The 20,141-nt window shown below is 35.5% G+C and overlaps 1 long non-coding RNA gene across 1 annotated transcript in view; it reads right to left on the bottom strand.

Moving 5' to 3' along the window:
- The window catches only part of LOC139801824 (uncharacterized), an 87,610-nt gene extending 69,851 nt beyond the window's left edge, over positions 1-17,759 (bottom strand). The window contains exon 1 of the long non-coding RNA XR_011728340.1: positions 17,680-17,759. This is a non-coding gene — a long non-coding RNA (uncharacterized lncRNA). The remainder of the gene's footprint in view (positions 1-17,679) is intronic.
- Positions 17,760-20,141: the final 2,382 nt, after the last annotated feature.

Here is a 20,141-nt window from a genome sequence, read left to right as displayed (position 1 = left end):
ATGTTCCATGAAAATATAAATACACAGCAAGTGTTCTCAGAAAAATACTACTTGAAACACATGCAAATGTAACTATGTCCTCTTCCAACTACCATGTGCACTATAAAGAGCTTTTAGAGGAGGTAGGAATCAGTTCTACTAGCTTGCTGGTCTTGGATAATTTAGATAACTATGTGAATTCTTTATATAAAAAACCTAAGACCCATGCTGTGCTGCAGCCTTGGACTCCTTATAACATGGTCTTTTATTAAAATTGTATGTAATACAGTTATAGAATTATCACTTTTATTTCATTAAATCCTCAATTTTCAACTGGTCTAGCTATGGGCAGGATTTTTTGGTTGCTTTCTTTTTTTTTTTTTTTTCAATTTACCAATAAGATTAGAACTAAAAATAGAAGCTGGAAGTCTTCAAACAAGTTTTCATTCTCTAGTGCCTAGAGATACACTTTTTTTTTCTTTGTGATACTACAGGTTCTGTCCTCTGTTTTGTTAAAGAACTATGTACTTGAAATAAATGGTCAAAGAAATAGGATTTAAAAAAAAAACAAAAAACAAAAAACCCAGCTTGATACTGCATTAAGGTCTGTTTATCTACAATGTCTTTTCTTTCAATGTGGGTAACAGTAATACTAAAACAAACTAAAAAATGAAATACTGAAACATCTCTAACATCTTTTCAGTACTGCATTGTACATCCTAATTATTTAAATAGAAAAATAGTACATATAATACATAGAGAAGGTTAAGCTGCAGAACAGGAATACCAAGCATGAGGCACACATCTGCTAGACAGATGCCAAGAGAATTAAAGGATTACAGGGGACATGGCAGAGCAATCACAGCCATATCTTCTCTCACACTTGAGGAGAAAGCTGCAGCAATCTAGATGTATTTGCCATGAGGCACTAAATGTTCTGGTGTACAGAACACAGCTCATAAAGAACAAATTCCAAATCCACCAGAATCAATTCATGACCTGTTCTCTTTGGACATAAAACTATGCAAATATCAAGGAATATTTCTCAAAAGAACAAGAGTAGGTGACAGTAAAATTCACCTCTTATACAGTGCCTTCAATCAGCAGTTCTCAAAAGACAAAAGAACACAAATATCAGAATCACAATTGTATTACTGATAAAGCTTAGTCAAAAAGAAAGGATTTTCATAAGATTTTTGTTGAGTAATCTGGGGTACAAATGGGAACAAAACTCAGATCTCACCTGTCCTACCCTTTTCATAGATGAAGCTTTTCTTTACAGACAGCACAGAACATAAAGTGTGTATTTACTGAAATAAAGCAACAAACTGTCTTTACTCATGCATGATGTATCCTATTGTGATGTTTCAGCCAATGTACTATCAAGGTGCTTAAATATTAATAAACTACAAATAAATGAAGAAAAAACACAGTTGTGTTTTAAACGTAAATCCTTGGGCAGTTCTATAAAATTTGGTTTTATCAAGGTCAGAACTATTAGGTCTGTGACTTGAACAGTTTCCTAAACTTATGCTGAACCTCTCCTTACAGCCTTCTTTAGATTTGCATATGGATAAATTATATTATTTCAAATGTGTATCGATTAACTGAAGGTTTCACCTCAAATTACATGTCTGTAGCATGTCTAGTTTCATGCTGTTTCAAATACACCAATGAATAATGCAAGACAATAGCCAGCATATTCCACAGAGGTGTCCTCATGCAAAGTTTGCTAAATGCTGCCTGACCTCAGGCACTCAAACTCAGAGAGTCTTTACATCCTGATACTTCTGTCAGACAATATGTGCAAATCCCTTGCCAGAGTTCTAAGGTGAAACTGCTTAGCACAAGGGATTTGTAGAGATGCCTCAAACCACTTGAAACACATCTGATTTCACATCTCATTTTATAACCCAAATCAGAAGTGAAGTTCTTGAACCCTTCAGAACACCAACTTCATGTAAAACTTTTTTTCTTACCATAAAGTACAGGGAAAGTTACATTTGAAAATAATTCTTCAATGTCATTACATCTAGAATATAAAACTAGGCAGTGTGCAAACCTACTGTTGTTAAAGGAAAATACTGAAAGCATTTTAACACCAATATTGATTTTTTTTTTATTTTTTCTTTCATGCTTGTATCACTATTCTTTTTCTAACCATATGTACTACCAATATCCTCAGTCAATATTCATTAAACCATTGTAGTTTTGCAGAAATGGAGATTCCATTCAAGCTATAATACTCTATAAAATGCAAAATTAATAAACTTAAGACAGTTCAAGTTTTGTAGCATATCAGAGTAGTATTTTACTGAAGAATATAAACAGGATTCAAAAAGAAAAAAACCACACCTCAAACTCATACTGATGGACTCATACCTCAGTGTCAGGCTGCCTCCACAAGGCTTTAATGGAAGAATTAGCTTGATTTGCAAACAAATTTTGGATTAGTTAGATTAACTGAGTCGAAGAGATCTTAGCAGTACTTTTTAAGGCTCCAAAGAATCAAATGAAAGAGGAAAAAAAAAGTCAGATTTTTTTTTTCTAATCTAACAGTTCACAATCAACAGTGAAACTGCAAAGTTTCAGACCCCAGTTGATCTCATCTAAGGTGGTCATCATGCCTGAAAACACCTTATTTCTACCTCTTCCTCAAGCAATGTAATATTGATAAACTTGGTACCAAGAGATGTGGGTGTTGTAAGTGATAGCATTGAAAGAACCCAGTTAGTAATATGTGACTCTGGAGTCAGAGCTACAAACCAAATCAATCAACAAATCAATGCAGCCAGCAAGCACTGCAGCCAGAGTTGATTCTCTAATTCCCTTGTTGTCTTTTTAGTTGGCAGTGGTTTCTCCCTCTTGCTTTCACTTTTTTTTTTTTTTTTTTTAACAAATTAACACCTCTCATCTAAGTGTGAAGCAAAAAGAAAAAAACCCAAAAAAAAAAAAAACCACAAAACCCATGCTGTTATAAAAAACAAAACCAAAAAAACCCCACAAATGGCAGTAGCTCACAGATGGGGTTAGAGCTGCTGCTACATGTTGTCTGGAGAAGAAAGCAACATAAGTGAGTGGGTCAGGTGGCACAGCAGTAGGGCTGCCACTGGCTTTGCAACTAATTAAGAGCTGTGAAATGAGGTGATGCTGCAAAAGCAGACTGAATACAGGCAAGGATGTGAGTGATTGGTTTTGGGAAAAAAAAAAAAAGTACTTGAAAGCAACTCAGGTAGTTTGTGAAAGCTCAGCTCAAGCTGAGAGGCCAGAGGAAAAGCAAGTATATATTAATGACTTATTATAGTCTGAAAGAGATTTCAGAGCGAATTAGGCTGGAGACATCTGTCCTCTTCTTGCTACAGATACACTGTTGAAGAGATTATTGTCCCCAGCTACTTATTACAGTCTCCCTGCTGGAATTTGCTGCATCCATATTAGTGGCAGCTGAAGTCCTTGCTTAATCACTCCTTGACACAGTGTTTTAATCATCTTGCCTCAATAAGACTGATATGAATGAGTGAGTGACCACAGAAGCAGCTCAGACAGCCTGTTTAAGACACCCGTGTCCTCAGGGAGGAAGGAGCTGCAATGATGAGCAGTGCAGGGTGTGAATCTACTTAGCCAGCTCAACTCCAGCCAAAAGGGGACACAGAAAGCTACCAAAACCTGGGGATTAGGTTGAGAGCCAATGCCTTGGATGAATCACAGAAATTGAATCACAGAAATCTGACTTCTCACTTTGAAACAGTTCAAAATGTGGATGAAGCAATATGAGGAGTAGTTTAAATAGGACATTATACTAAAGATTAGGAGGGAGTTAAGGTTACACTGCAACAGAATGCCTACATTTATAATGGTTCCTCTCACCTCTTCTAGCACATAGATAAATATTGCTGCAAATACACTATATTCTAACCCTATTACATGAGTTTATCCTCGCTACTTACACTAAAGATACTTTAACTATGAAAAAATATTATTTTCTCAATGCATACTCATAACAACATGTTATTACTCATGTCAGAGCTATCATATTCCATTTATCCTTATTTTAAAAAGCTTAACCCAAAAAATGCTTAAATTCTGGGAGAAAATGGAAAGTTAACTTTTTCTTTTATGAACATGGTGAAATGAAAACAAAATAGTAGGCTACTTCAAAAATAGTAGGGTAGTCAACTGCTCAGTACTATGGAAGATTTAATTAAGAACTAGCCTACTATTTGTAGGGTATGTAATCATTAAGCTCTAGCTTTCACTGAGTGGAAGACTTTGCCTACTAGATAAATTCATTCCTTCTATAAGTTTTCTGGCTGCAGAATTTGCTACATTTTATTTCAAATTACTATCTCAAGTGCCCTTTCCCTAGAATTTTAATGTCTTAATTTTATGAAGAGTTAGGTCTTATACATAGAATTATCAAATCATATCAAGTTGATGCCTCAGGATAAGAGACAGTATTACCAGAAAACCTCATGATTGTTCAGAAATGACCTGTCAAGGACTAGTGAGATGAGAGTGGTTTTAGATGATAGAAATGGATTAAACAATATAAAACCAAATTGTAAAGAAAAATAAAGGACAATATAGAATGACAGACACAATGGAAGACAAAAATACACACAGAGGAGAATAACCTAAATTCCTAATAAAAATGCAGGAAAGACATTTTGGAAGCACTATAGTATCTGAAGATGCCAGCTCAGTGGTTAGTCCCTATCAAGAAGGCTTATGAAACGTAGCTGGGGTGGGTGGGGTGTGGAGGCAATTGACACCATGACAAAACCCCAGAAAATAATCATATGACAACAATTGAGTACTTTGACATTGACTCCAGACAAGTGATATTACTCACACCAGTTGTGTTCCATTCCCCTTCAGAACTGTGGACACCTGTATTTCAAACTGGTAACCCCTGCCATATGAAAACTCCATGAAGTTATATCTAGGCTATCTCAGAAAAGCATATCATAGAACTAGAAATGACACAAAACACAGAAAAAGTCCTAAGAGCTGTAGTATGGCTTTCATACAAGATGAGATGAGTTCTGTTAAGTCTCTTCAGTCTGGAAAATAAATGAAAGTGTAAGACCGTGGTTTATAAATAATGAATGATAAATAAAAATCTTAAGATTCTTCAAAGTTCTTGCACAGTACAAACCAGAAATCAACAAATAAAATAAACCAGTATAACTTTCAAAGTTTTCATTTTTCCTCAAACACACAGAAGTCTATTCTTGTAACACAAGAAGCCATAGAGACCAATAGAAATGGATGGAAGAAGGTGTTAGATAAAATAAATATACATTGATGCTTCACATGCACCTCCTAGCTGTGCCACTTAAATCACCAATTTTTAGAATCTGAGCTGTTGTACAACAGAAATGAGCAACTTATACTTGTTCCATGACTTTTACTGTTACATTCATAATTTATTGTTCATCCCCTCTGTTGGCATGACCCTTCTTCAGTTCTTAGGAGATTCTAATTGCCCCTTCCTTTGAGTTGTTTTTACAAAGCTGAAGGACAGTGCAGGCCTTCTATCTGAATATTAAAATATCCCACACATTTCTAAATACTGCAACTACCAAAGTGTCAAGGATTTGAATTCTACTTTTGCAAGTAAAGACACTTTTTTTCCTTGTAAATGAACATGCAGCATTAGTAGCATACGTAACAGTTTACTGTGTCTGTGAAGAAAAGATTGCCAGTTATTACAGTTCCACAAATGGCACCAGCCATTGTAGTAACACCGTGGCACATCCCATGAGGAGTCAGATAGGTGAACATTTCCACCAGAGCAACAAATCTAGAGAATTTGTATTTGCTTCAATCCAAGATCTAGAGTTTAAAAAAAATACAGAAGTTCTTTGACACCCCTGCAGTGATAAAGCCAGAAAAAGCAGAGACATGCAAGCAGTTCCAATAACGATGGCATGCTCAACCTTGATACCTGTTTATCTAACAGTCTGGAAGTAACACTGATGCTAATTTAAGCATTTAAGCATCACTCATTACAGCAAATACACGTGTCTGACCTCCTGTGTCTGTCAGTGTTAGTTCACTACTTCACAAGGTTTCACATTGCTGAGGTCACTGAAGCAGATGAACAGATAAAGTGATTAAGAAAATGTAAGGATTTTTTTTCTATGTAATGGAAAGTCTAAGTACAAGACTGTGTCTGGAGAAAAATATGTACTGCAATTTCCTACCAGCTGGAGGTGAAAAAAAAATGCTCAGCTTGTCACAGCTAACTATAGCTGTTAATTTTATTATTATCATTATTACTTTTTTACTGCAACAGCACCTAGATGATCAGTCTGGGAGCTGAGGGCCCCACTGTGGCATGGAATGAGCACAGAGCACACAAATACAGCCCCTGCCTCAATCACTCACCTGCTGAGGTCTACAGGGTATTTCAATGCAGCTTGTTTTTAAGGTACAGGAATTTTTTATTGTAGAATTTAGCATGAGCAGTTACAAAATGTGGTATGGTATGCTAAAATAGACCTATACACAATGTGCATTTGTATCCAGCTTTCTTCTACTACACAGCACAGTACATGTCTACTCTGGTCAGCTACGATGACTAAATAAGACCCAGCTCAGCAGACCAATATGAGAACCATCTCAATTTTGTTAACATGCATTGGGTTGTTAGGCACTATTGATAAATACTAGGTGTCACTACTGTTCTGTAAAATAAGTGGCATTAACAACCTGCTTTCTCTTCAAGTAAACTCTTACTAGATTCTAGCAGCAAGGCTTTTTCTCTGAGATTTTGTTCACATTGAAGCATTCACTCCCATTATGAAGACTCTTGTCTTTTTGAATAAAGATCCAAAAAAATACCCAGTTGCCATTTCTAGAAAGACCAGTGAATAAGAGACTCTTAGCACTTGGAAAACCAATCTGCCCCTATGAGGGGCATATCTTTAATGAACTAAGAGAACATTTTTCTTAATTTACCAAAGACTGCTAGCAAATTTATAACTTTGGCAACAGAATCTGCTGGATCTCAGTATCTCAGCTCTACAGTACAAATAAGGGGAAAAGCTGTTTCAAAATAATCCATGTGCTCACCCAGTGCTGGGCAGCTAGAGGGTTAACATGACCTCTTACCTGAACAGGGAACAACTTCAGAGATGCCTTAACTGATTCCTAGCTGTAAATTATCATTATGACACCTGAAAATCTGCTTAAAAACCATGTCTCTGGTCAAAGTGCCTCACTGTAGTCTGTGTAAATAATGCAGTGCTTGCAATGAAGCATAGCATCCACCATGTCAAAGGAATGCACTGGTAAATAATTAATTACAGTCAGGCTATTATGAAGCAGACTAAGATATTACTTAAATCCTGCCTCAAACAATGATAAGTACCAGATGCTTCAGAGCACATATCCTAACACATTAAGATTTTTATAAATCTGCTTCTCAACTCCAAAAATTATTTTCAAGTGACTTTCATATGTTAATTACATCCTGTAATTGTATAGTGTAGCTCTTACGTACTGCTCCATGGTTTACTGTGATTACCATTATATTTTTTACTTATTTTTCATGACAGAGTCCTGCAGCATGCTCAGCTTATGGTAAAATCTCCTCTAGGTGCTCACCAAGATGTTGCCATTCATTGATATTTCTGACACTGACACTACAGTTATTGAATTGCAGTAGTTGAACTGTGGAACAACAGGCAGTCATTTTTTACAAGTGAAATTAACTATTTTAAGGTTTGCATTTTCAGCTCTCACAAAGACATTGAACTGATATATGAAGACAATCTGGATCACTGAGATTTAGGTTATTAAAGTAATGTGTACCATAAGCATAAAACTCCCAAACTCTCAGGGTCTTGTCATGCTTAAGATTGAAAATAAGGTATACATAAGAAAGGAACTAGGAAATCTTGAAGAAGAGTTGAAAAAAATGCTAGTTGTAAAATGCCAACATCTCTCAGCTGATTTGACAGTTACCATTGGCATTTTTAACTCTGTAACTTGAAGAATGTAAAGTAGTGAATGATACAGATATTTGAAAGATGCCTCCTAGGACAGAAATATTAAAAGGTAAATAAACAGCACTCAACCTTCAACTGATGCAAAGTATCTGAGTTTTCTCTATGACATTGGGAAACCAACATCTCTCATAAAAAGATAACTAAATTACATTCTATTGGCTTCTATCCTTTGCTCATGTGAAAGGCTGAGCTGCTTTTACAAGCAATGCATTTATAAATCAATATAACAAAATGGCTACGCTGACAGCAAGCATTGCAGCAAAGTATTTGAGTAGCACCAGCTGTATCCAGGCAACACTAATGTCTGACTCAAAGACCCTGTGAGAAATTTGTTTACCTTCAAGAAAAAGATACACCAAAGCAACCAAAATTTTCATAAGAACAGCGTAAATAAAATAGCATTATACTACCTCCAGTCAGCTTCAAATCTGCTAAGATTTGTTTGGTGAAAAAGAAACTGATTTATGACAACTTAAAAAAGGTAATATAAACTATGACACTTACTACCATAAAGAATTTTTAGTTGATTGTATCATAAAAGTTACAAAAAAGAACAGCTGGAATTTCAAATACTAGCTTACTGTAATGTTTGTCTTCCCTTCTTTGATACATCTGCATAATACAATGGAAAGTTTTAAAATAAATTGATTCTTAAGAGAAATAATATTTGGTAAAATATTGCTAGTACCGAAATAATATAAAGTAATAATATGGGAGAAAGCAACAAACCAACCCCAATATTTATTTCTACTCAGTTGCTTTAACTTTGTAGTTGCCATAATTGTCTTTTTAAGTTTGACAAAGTGAAAATATATATATTTAATTACATAAAGTACAAGTGCTTCTGTTTGTGCTTGTTTTTTGGGGATTTTTGTTGGTTGTACATTTGTTCTGGGTTTTGTTTGGTTGGGTTTTTTTGTAAGGTGGGAGAAGGGGCCTTTATCCAATGATATATATTAAATGTTGAAGAAGTAACAGCTTTAGTCATAAAACATCCAAATGCAGAGTCTGCCTGGAATGAAGTTTTTATGGTTACCATTGCACTTTAAATTTACTATACTGGGTCTTAAAAGTATATTTTGGAAAATACATGCATGAGCATTAGCTATGGTTATTTGTGATGCACATCAAATATTTAATAGATGTTTAAGCTGCAAGTAGTAGATGAAGTATCAGTAATACATTTGAGAGCAAGAAATCATTTGGTTGGCAATCAAACAACTCGTAAGTTTCTCCTCAAAGACCAAGCACCTTTTTTTGGAGGTATGAGTATATATAAACAAACAGAATTAAGATTTCCATCTATCTTGGTTTTAAGTATTTACTGCTGAAGTGATATGCAGTTATATCACGTATTGGGAGGTACATTCTCAAGGTTTTCCACTATATATTAGAGAAGATTACAGGTATTTTATGCTTAAACTAAGTACATCTGTATCTTTCTTTCAGACTATACTTCAATACTTTCCTCAGGATTTCATTTTAGATTTTAAGTACCAAGTTTCCATTTTCACTAGTTCACCAAAAAATAAAATAGTCATAATCTGAAAGCAGAGATTCCATATTCCTGTCTCTTCATTATTAGAGATAGCTTTTCTAATTCTCACTTTATTTTGCTAAGGCCAAACACCTCAGTTCTTCAGCCAAAGCTCTTGAAGGAAACTGCTGTGCTTTGCTGCTGCAGAAAATTGCATTCTCTCCTTTAGAAACTTCAGATGTTACAGGAAAGGACAGTAAGCAGGGGAGTTCTCTGTATAGCCCCTCAGAGGAAAGGCTGGGATCCTGCCAGGATCCTTGGTTATACATCACCCTTGTAAGTGATGCACTCTTATTTGCCTTCACTCAAATGGCATTTTTTTCACTTGGATCTTTGTAAAAGGAATTTACACATGAGATGCACTCTAAGCTTTTAATACAAGACAGAGAGTTCTGCTTTTCACAGTGCCATGTGAGAGGAGCTCATGAAAAGGTAGTTTTTAGCTTAAATTTCATGCACTTTTCATAGCTTCCCTTTCTCATCTCTGTTTTCTCTGTGCATCTTCATGCATAAAGAGAATTTAGAAACCATAGATTAAAACCACAAAAAATAGCACTGGCAGACTGTTCTACACTCAAAGCAACTACTTAGCCACAAGCTGGCTATAGTCTTCACTAGTAGCCAATGCTCACAGCTCCTCTTTGGGATTCAGCTTTCCAGAGTGTAACATTTCTCCAGCTTGCAGAGCAAAGTGGGGTTTTGCAAAACATTTGAGGATCACTGATTAAGAGGTACTAAAACAGTGGTTTTCTCTCTGAGGTTGCTTTTACCACTTTTACCAGTAAAACACGGTTGGCCTTTTTCCACACTCAGATTAAGAACAACTTTCAAGAGGATCTGAGAGATACAGAGAATCAGTTACCAGAACTAGCCTATAGCATTTAGATGAAGAGATGATAAAATGAGTGATAAAATACTTTACATAGTGCTCTGTCAGTCTTAAAGGGACCAGAACTGTATTTCAGTTTTGTTCAGCTGAAGGAGGGGAGCTGGCTTTCTTCTGTGATATTTAAATGCCTTAAGCACCATTGAACACAAAAACCTACAAACAACCCACCTGTACCCACTTTGTAAGTACACATCACTTCATTATTTACATGCTTTTTAATCTCTTCTGCTCAAAAGGGTTCAGTCAAGGACTTACTAATGAAAAAAATTAATTGGAAGGAAACAAGAAAAAGGATGCAAGTAATGAAAGACCTAAAAGAGTCTAGATGAGTGGAGTCTCATTTTTAAGTGTCTTCCACCCAAAAGACTATGGTAATCCAATGATATCAGATTTCAAGGGAAAAATGAAATAGATGCCTCCTTTACAGGTCATTCCTTGTAAATGAGCAATTAGAAAATAATATAGAACTACTAAAAACTCAGTTTAGTACAGTGCAGTTGAAAGCTATACACAGAAGACCAAGCTAATTCACAACAAACACTACTCATCAAGTGTTACACCAGCAGAATCCTAGAGAGTTGAGTTTTAGCACTAGCCAAGTGCAAAAATTCCTGTGATGACAAAAGGGGTGCATCACAACTACAATCTATGATTCCTAAAAGGCTGAAGGGCAAAGAATGGGTGCAAGAAGAGCATGGAGAATTAACAAGGAATCAGACATTTGGGGTACGGTTTGAGTGGCACTTTCAGAGGCAGCACCTCTGAGCAGTCTTACCAATAAGATCTTTAAGAAAAAACAATGAATCCCCTTGTAAGCAGACAGCCTTGTGTAACACTGCCAAAGTCACTGTTCCAACATAGCAATTCCTAATGCCTATATTTTAGAACTACTTAAAATATTTAAATAATTAAAAATATAATGGTGCCAATGACGTAAAAAAATGTTTATAACCAAGAGACAAAATTACTTCAAAGTGATGGACTTACACAGGTCATGATGCTAAGCTTACACCGAGAAGATCAAAGGTGATTTGGTTACACTGATTAAATTATTTCCCTTCACAGAGAAAAAGTATGTTTCTTAGGTCTTTCCCTATCAGCAGTGAAAACACACAGGACCTACTGCTGGTTATTTCTTACGTAAAAAACCAAAGCAAGTTACTAATTATTAGTGTAAGTCATCAAGTTTTATTAGCTACTTCCTGCTGTCTTGATTTTCATGTGGTGAATCTTTTTCAGTATATGTGAGCCCAGACTAAATACCATTACATTTCAGATCTTGAGGATACTGCTGCTTGTGATAGGCTTGTGCTGGCTTCTGGGGGAACTGAGAGTACTTAGCACCCTTAAGAAAAGATTAGGACTTTGATTAAGGAGTTATCTGTATGACTCTTCCCTATACTGTCTTCTCATCTGATATTTTGGCACGAGAAACCACCCTTGGCCCTCTATCTTGTGGAAATGCTAAGAGCAGGAGTTATTTTTCAGGACTTTGAGAGATAAACAGCCAATTTTTCTTCTTTGAAAACACTGCAAGAAAGTGCTGTCATACAGCATTTCAGAAATGGTCTGTAACTCAAGGGCAGGCAGGGGGAAGCCATTAGGGATTGGAAAAAGGTGAGTCAGGATAGATGAGAGAGAAATATGTGTTTCAGTAGCAAAGCAGTTTTAGAAACAGGCAGCTGAAACTTGTAAAGCTATTACCTAAAAAGAAAAAAAAACCAAACCAAAAAACCAAACCAAAAAACCAAACCAAAAACACCTAGTTAAAATTGTTCAAAAAGGTTCCTTGACATGGTGAGGCTTGAATAAACCAGATTCAGCAAGTCTAATATTTTTGTATGTATGTAAGAGTCCATTATGATGCCTGAGGTTACATTTCTTTTTACTATACTTATTTTAAGTTATTAAGTGATGTCTAGAACCAAGATGTGTCATAGCATGCAAAAATGTAGCAAAAATTGAGCATAACATCTCAATTGAGTGCTTTTTAACAAAAAAAGAATCATGGAGAATTTCAATGAGAGAGAGAGTGAAAAATAAAGACAACTTTACCATTCCCTATGAAGTTAATTGATAGGCTTTGTCACTTAGGAAGGCAGGGTAAACTGTTCAGTCATCTTGTACTGGAATGGGTGCTAGATCACACTAATGCAGTTTACAAGGAAACAATCAGTTTCTAGGATCTCTCTAATCTAGTTTTAACCTTGCAGGTTAGTAGCATGAATGTGAAGTTACTTACTTTCACATTTTTTTGTACCATAACAATACAAATAAACATGTTTGTTTCTTTGGCTTATATATATTTTTTTAAATGCTACTACTTTAAGGAGGTTTTTAAATGCCATTTGAATATCTCCAACCCTTCAGTGTTGGAAACAAAAGCATAATTTCCCATGTAGGCAATCAGGAGATTTAAAAATTTCTAAAGTTCCACCTTACAAACTGCACATCACAGCATCCACATTTTTGCAAAACAGGCATTCCCAATGGCATTGGGAATTCCAAAGTCCATTAGTCTTGAGCCTACAGATGCAAGTAACTGTGAAGGTTACATTTTGGGTGTGAGAGCATCTCTTCAGAGAATTGCCCATCTTTCCACCATGCTGCTTTGGGTGGAGAACACAAATGGGATGTAGGTAGAAAACTCTTAGTGTACGCTTTGCAACCTCCCCAAGGTGCTACCTTATGCCATTAGGTTAACTTAAGAGGTTTCCCTGGGGCTATGGAACACCATTTTCAGATCCTAAAATTGACTTGTAGCGTAGCTTAAAACACTCTAAGTTGAAATATGCAGTGATAAATGTTCACTAAATTGCTATCATTATGTAAAAGATATTACCCTTAACAGTCTGATGGTACACAATAAAGAGTTCAGAAATATCCTGCAATTAGGAGCTTAATTTCAGGATCTCATTACACTCTAAGGTTTCTCTTCAAACTTAGTTTTGAATGGAAAAGTTTCTTCAGAAATTGCCATTCAAAAAAATCCCTACTTCTTTAAGTCCAGAATCTGAAGATGATATTGCAAAATAATTAGTTTTCCTTCCCATTCAGAAAATAACACGATGGAATAACACCATTACTCTGAGATGCAATTAGGGCATCTAGAGCAGTCTGCATGTGCTGCTGGAGCATGTCTGCTGGTTCTGTTTCATCTGAAAGAAGCCCAGGTTATTCTCTGCAATGTGAATCTAAGTGTAGTAAACAGGGACATCACGTGATACTGAGGAGTAAAATCCTGATATAAAGTAACAACTGCTGTAGGTAGTCTCCCTACTGTGGTCTCTTAATACAAAACTATATAGGAAAATGGTGATAAAGTCTTTCCATAGATCTTGTGAGTTAGGATACCTGTGAATGTTTATTATAACAACAAATTGCATTTTTTATTGGATGGATGCTTTAAAATTTACTTGAAACATTCAAAGAATATCCTACACTTCCAAACTAGTTCAATAAATTATCTTCTCTTTACAAATCTGAATGTTCTTAAAATACATCACAAAAAAAAAAAAAATTCATGTGATGTTTTCAATTTCAAACAATGATGTGATATTCCAAATTTGTAGAACTATTTTTTCTATATTTATGTTTACCTAAAACTCAGAGGAAAACATAATAGATACCAAAATGTAAAGACTGCATGAATTGTGAGTTTCCACATTTTTTATCTACTTAAAAGCAATCAAAATCTTCTCAGCATGGCTATCATTGCTCTTATGTTAATGACATCTTTACAAGTCAGAAGGAAAAAGACATTGATTTCTGAAGGATCTATTTGAATCTGCAGCCAAACAATACTAGAATAAATTAGTTTCTAATATTTTAATAAAGTGAAATAGTTTGCGATTTTTCCTCAATAGCTCATGACTCACCCATTTAAGAATACAATGGTACAGCAGATTAACAGCTACTGCTTTGTACATTTTAGTTTGATTTTATTCACGAAAAATACTTAGATGATGCAGCTCAGTGCAGAACAACCCTTCTGTGAAATAAAAACCATGCCTAAAGCAGAAGTTTAGAAACATTTAACAAGATGAAAATGCAATTTCTTAACTGGAAATTAAAATCCTAAGATGAAACAAGCATCACTGTAGGACACAGAATTTCTTTTGTTTCAAATGCATGTTTTCAAGTTTCAGACTGTAAAGGAGACAAACATTTCACTTGCAACTGCTACAAACTACAGGAGTAAACTTAGCTATATATAATTTTATTGTAAAGATATTCTATATTTGAAAGAAATGAAATAAAATAGGTACAAAAAACCAAGCTTTTGGAAGCAGCAAATGCCTTTTGAAATATTACACCTTGAAGACAAACCACAAGAAAACTCTACAGATAGGCTGGGTTTCTCACAGGTGGTTTTTCAGATTTTCTAGCTTCGTTAAAATTATATTTTTGGAAACTTGTCACTTTAAAGCATCATATTGTAATTCTACAAAATGCTATTTGCATGTCAGTAATAGAGAATAAAAAAAACTTAGAAAATATAATGAAATCTTATGATCTGGTTTCAATAAGCAATAATTACTTTGTCTTCTCCCCCCAGGAGAAAAAAAAAATAAAAATCCCTTCTGCTTGTTTCAAGAAAAACCTCAGAAACATACTAAAACCAAGAGTTTCTCTCTCAGATATAATGATGACAACAAAAGGGAAAATTAAAGGTAATTTATCCTTTGCACAGACAGCAAAACATTAAAGAAGCTTTCTGATAAGGTACTATTTAGAAAATCATCCGTTAAAAATGAAGAGAGTGCTGGAGAGCTCACATGCAAATTCTCACCCTTTGCATTACAAGGTTTCATTATTTATTCAGAGACGGACTGGCAGCTTTTTATATAACAGGAATAAGAAGGTAAGCAGCAGATTAAGATCATTAGCTCTGTGGCAAAACAGGCACCTTTAAGACATTAAATGAAACAGGCACCTTAGAAAAAACTCCCTTCCTCCAAAATCAGCCAAACACTGTCTCATAGATTTTACATTTTTCCTTCCTAAGCTCATCCTACAACTATGGGTTCATGGAGGTATGGCTTTGTGGAATTCATTTTCTGTTAAATTTGCAGTACAATGTTTTCATCATGTATGATTATACAGCTTTCTGAGAGGGCAGAAAATTACCAGTAATTCAGGAAGAAATTCTGCAACTAAGGCTGCAAGGTTGTGCTCTTTAATTTAAAAAAGATATTCACAGAACTTGCTTGGTTTTGCTAGCTTTAAGCACTGTTTAAACCCACCATAGTCCAATATATCATTCAGGTAAATATAATTTTCTATCTGTCACTCTTCAGTAAATTTAAATCAGCTTGTAGAAATCTATTGCCACTGAATACCTAACCCCACCATTCATTTAATTATACATACAGCAGCAGGGAAGAAAACCAAAGAATATGTTAGTACTGTCATGAAACACTGTGTGTGAAACAGAAAAAATATAAATACATTCATTAAACTGAGACACTCCTTTGGTTATACTCTTTTGTAATACTGATTTTCTCCAAAACAACAAAAAAAGTTTTATTCCTTGGGTGTATTTAAGGATTGTGTTATTTTTTTAATAGAAACACGTTGTCCATAAAGAAAAGTGAACTGAACCATTGATTAAAGACCAGAGATTATCAGTTGTATATACTGGAATTGCAGCTAGACCTTATTGCTAACTTGCATTTTAATTGCTATTCCATTTTCTACTCCTTCAGTATTGCTTCTATCTTTTATTTTAGCTAACATATTCTAAGTTTCTCTGTTACTCTTATTAACCAAATTCTTGCTCCTTTAAATTGAAATCCACTTTTTGCTACCTTTTAAAATCAGAATACATATATTTATGGAATAGACAAAGCCCAATGCCACAATTTTTCTAGTCAACTCTTTGTCAGCCCTGTTGATTATGATATTAGGGGTCAGGTCACAGCTGAAATAATTCAAAAGGTTTATTTCATCCCCCTCCACTCTCTTGCTGCTTCTAAATGTTTTTGAAGAGTCAGTAGTAGACCAAAGATACAACTACTATGTGTTTCAATGGAGATATGGACTCAACATCTCCAATCTGTTTTCCATCCTTCAAAGCCGCAACAGTAATGAAAACAACAACCCCACAACCTAAACTCCAGGACACAACAGAAAGTGACAACATGAAGTTAACAGGTTTATCTGAACAGTCAAAATGAAACATGGCAGACAGACCCATGCATCTGGTAGCATATTATGATTTACCTCTGATCATCCAAGAATGCTGCAGAAAAAAGTCAACAGGTATAGTTTTGACATTTGACATGAATTATCAATTCCAACTAATTCCATCTTTCAGACTTAGTTGTTCCGGGCTCACAGGCTGCAGGGCAGGTGCATGTCATGGCAAGTCTACAGAAACATCTCTAGAGATCTCATTAGAAAGTAAGAAGGTTCCCTCTACAACATGCACTCAGTTTTCTTTCCAGTTGAAACTAGAGCATTTGGTGATATGGAAAGCACTCATGGCTTGTCTACACATGGCCACACTATTGATCCCTTAAATTTCAGAAATAGCTTCCATGTTTCACTACTGTATTATGTTGCAGCAAGTTTAGACATTACCTTATACCTAACTTAAGCAAATAAAAGTACCTCATTTCTTCTGGAACATATGACAAACTCTGTTGCCCTATATTCTTTCAGTCCATACATAATTCATTTTCAATATTTATGTTATTTCTACTAACAAACTCAATGTGAACAGAAACAAGCCTTTCTGTGATTTCAGATCTTTTTTCCTAGCATAGTACACAATGATACACAAGGTGTAATTATTATTCTTTATTTTAGTGATCTTTAACGTCAAAATAAAAGGCAAAATTACATTAGACAAATGAAAATACAAAAATGAACAAGAACCATAACTCACAGTCCATTTGTACCTCCAAGAACAGGAATCATACCAGAGCAGCCTTACCTCCACTCCACAGGAAAGGGAGAATCAATGTGTTAATAGGTGACCGTAAGAGAAGGAGAAATGCATGAAATCCATGAGCTAAACATCACTAGTGGGCCAGAGAAAAATCAAAAAGGGACACATAACCATCAGTCAGGTACTCTACAGAAAGATTAGCTTCAGGGTTTCAGAGGTTTTCTGTTTTGCAAGATCTGAATTAAAACATTTTTATGGTGCTGGACTTTGTATTAACATTACTATACATATATAAAAACTTAAACCTGAAATGGATAAAGTTAATCAAATACTATAAAGAATAGTTTAAAACAATATTTACCCTCTGAGAGAGCAGCACTTTCAAAGGAGACTCACAGCTCACTCTGTTCACTGTGGATGCAGTCCAATCATGTTCTTTTTTGCTAGAAGACACAGGAGATAAATAAATAATGCTGCCTCTAAATGACTCTTTCTTAGCTTCAAGGTTTATTTTCATTTATACTCTTTTTATATATATTCTGTATAAGTATTATTGGGTGTATTAGAGTAGGTTCTGGCATTCCTACATGGTTTCAGCATTCAGTTCAGTTTCTGTAGAACGCCTACAGAAGCATTAGGAAATATTGGAAATTTTCTCATTTTGGTGACCCTGATAATTTTATTTTCTAACCTGGTATTTTTAGGTTAAAGGTGCCAATTACAACTGCTTCCAAATGTCTTCACTGAGGGACAGTATTTAGTCACCTAGTAGTAACGACAGCAAGTGTTTGTGGCAGCTTTTAAGTTGCTAAAACTGTAATAATGAATCTGTAGTGATTACTGTGATCTAGAAAGCTAATGACTTCTGGTTGATTTTAGAAACCTCACTGAGCCAGATGTCAAAATTTTCTTCTCTACTTGGTTTCTGTTGGCTGATTTTAACAATGTTTTTAGATGAATTACAAAAGAGGGACAGAAATTGAGATCCATTTCACAATCCTCAAGCAGGAGGCTTCTCTCTTGACTGTTATTACAGGAAACCCTTTTTTTCCTCCCCAGCTTTGAAGTCTCAGAAATTAATTTACAAAGCTACACACCACCTGGTACAGCACACCAACTATCATTAAGTGTATTCTATAAGTCATTTCCAAGCATAATTTACCACAACCCTTCCCATTCCTTCCTACCTCCACTGTTTCCTTGCTGGCACCATTTGTGTGAAGAGCACAGAACTGTTGTTCAGTCCCTGGCCCTTCTATACAAGATTCAAAAAAAAAAAAAAAAAGAGTGGGCCAGAATATGAGGTATAAGCCGAAGGAGATGCAGACTGTTTATCAAAAAGTGTGGTGCTCCAGTACTACACTAAGGCAGTGAGCACCCAGCTTGCTTGGTATTGATAATACCTCTGTTGTATTAAGACAGCTAATGATGCAAAGCTAGAAATTAAAAGCCATTAATTGTATTTCTCCAAAATGCATTTGGAAAAAAAAAAAGCTGTGCAGTACATTATATTGCCCTGAAAAATTTGTTGGAAGTTACAAATATTTTTAATCATGGCATGACTTTTTGAAAAAACACTGCATGCCACTGGGTTTGGTATTTTGTAATATCAAATCCATTTCAAAGATGCTGAGGAATCTGAGCAGCAACACTGAGCAAGCCTTAAGATTTGGGTTCTCCCCTGGCTGTTTTTATAAAGCAATAAAAATTAGGAACACTGTAAGACTAAGAATAAATAAATGGCCACATGGGTTTTTCCCAACATTATTGTCCCTGCTAATACTGTCCAAATGTTTACAAATATCTAGGGCCATGTCCAATTTTCCAAATCCAGACAAAGTTCCCACTTAAAAACCCAAATAAGAGGTTTTGCTTAAGTAAAGGGTGAGGAATGGAATTCAAACAAATAGTTTTAAATGCAGATACATTTTACTCATGTTTACAGAAAACAATTAGACAATGTTGAATTACCTGGAGAGTCAGCTTCAGTATCAAGCAGCACATTTAGGGGACTTTCTAAGTCATGAATATATACACTAAAGTAAGGTTCCAGATATTTACAGATTTGCATTATAACACAAAAAATGGGCCATTAAGAGCTGCTGTAGGTACTTCAACATTAAACAATATATTACTACTTATCAGAAAGTAATTATTCAAAACAACACATTAAGAATTTAAATTCTGAGCATTCACATTAGACTGCCAATAGATTCTCAATTCTGTCTTTTTTAAAGGCAGCAAGATGGCCTTGAAAGTAATTTCTTTTCTCATTAAGATTTACTGGTGTTAAACTACAGTTATCAATCAAATCTGATTATATCTAGGTCTTAATTTGTGCTTTTATCCCAGTAATTTTTAACAGGGCAACATTTGTGGCTTCCTGTACTCCCGCCAGCTGTTCATCACACCGCCATATTGACTGAAGAGCCCTTTAAGATTTTACTGTAGTACGTAACCACTAGCTGCCCTATAAAAGGGAAGCTTTCAAAATGTCTTAGAAAAGCACCCAGTACTTCCAAAAACTCTGAAACCGTGTGTGAAAACACAGCACCCATTCCAACCCAACTGCAGAACACAGAGGAGAAGCCTGAAAAGCTGGAAGCCTCTGCCACTGCCTCACCACCTTGAGGGGAAGCCATGCGCACCTCCTCCTACCCCACACAAAGACACTTCCCAATTCCAGCAAGCCCAGCAGAACCCCACCAGAAACTAGAATGTTGAAAAAACACTCCCAAAAACTCAGGGAAGCCCAGTTAGGAGCAGGTTTTTACACATCTCCACTCACCATGCCCCTGGAGCTCAGTCCTCAGGTCTGGAGCT

The sequence above is a fragment of the Heliangelus exortis genome, chromosome 13 (assembly GCF_036169615.1).
Source record: "Heliangelus exortis chromosome 13, bHelExo1.hap1, whole genome shotgun sequence".
Taxonomy (NCBI): Eukaryota; Metazoa; Chordata; class Aves; order Apodiformes; family Trochilidae; genus Heliangelus; species Heliangelus exortis.
The sequence above is the reverse complement of the archived record's forward strand: the minus strand, read 5'-3'. Positions and strand labels throughout refer to the sequence as shown.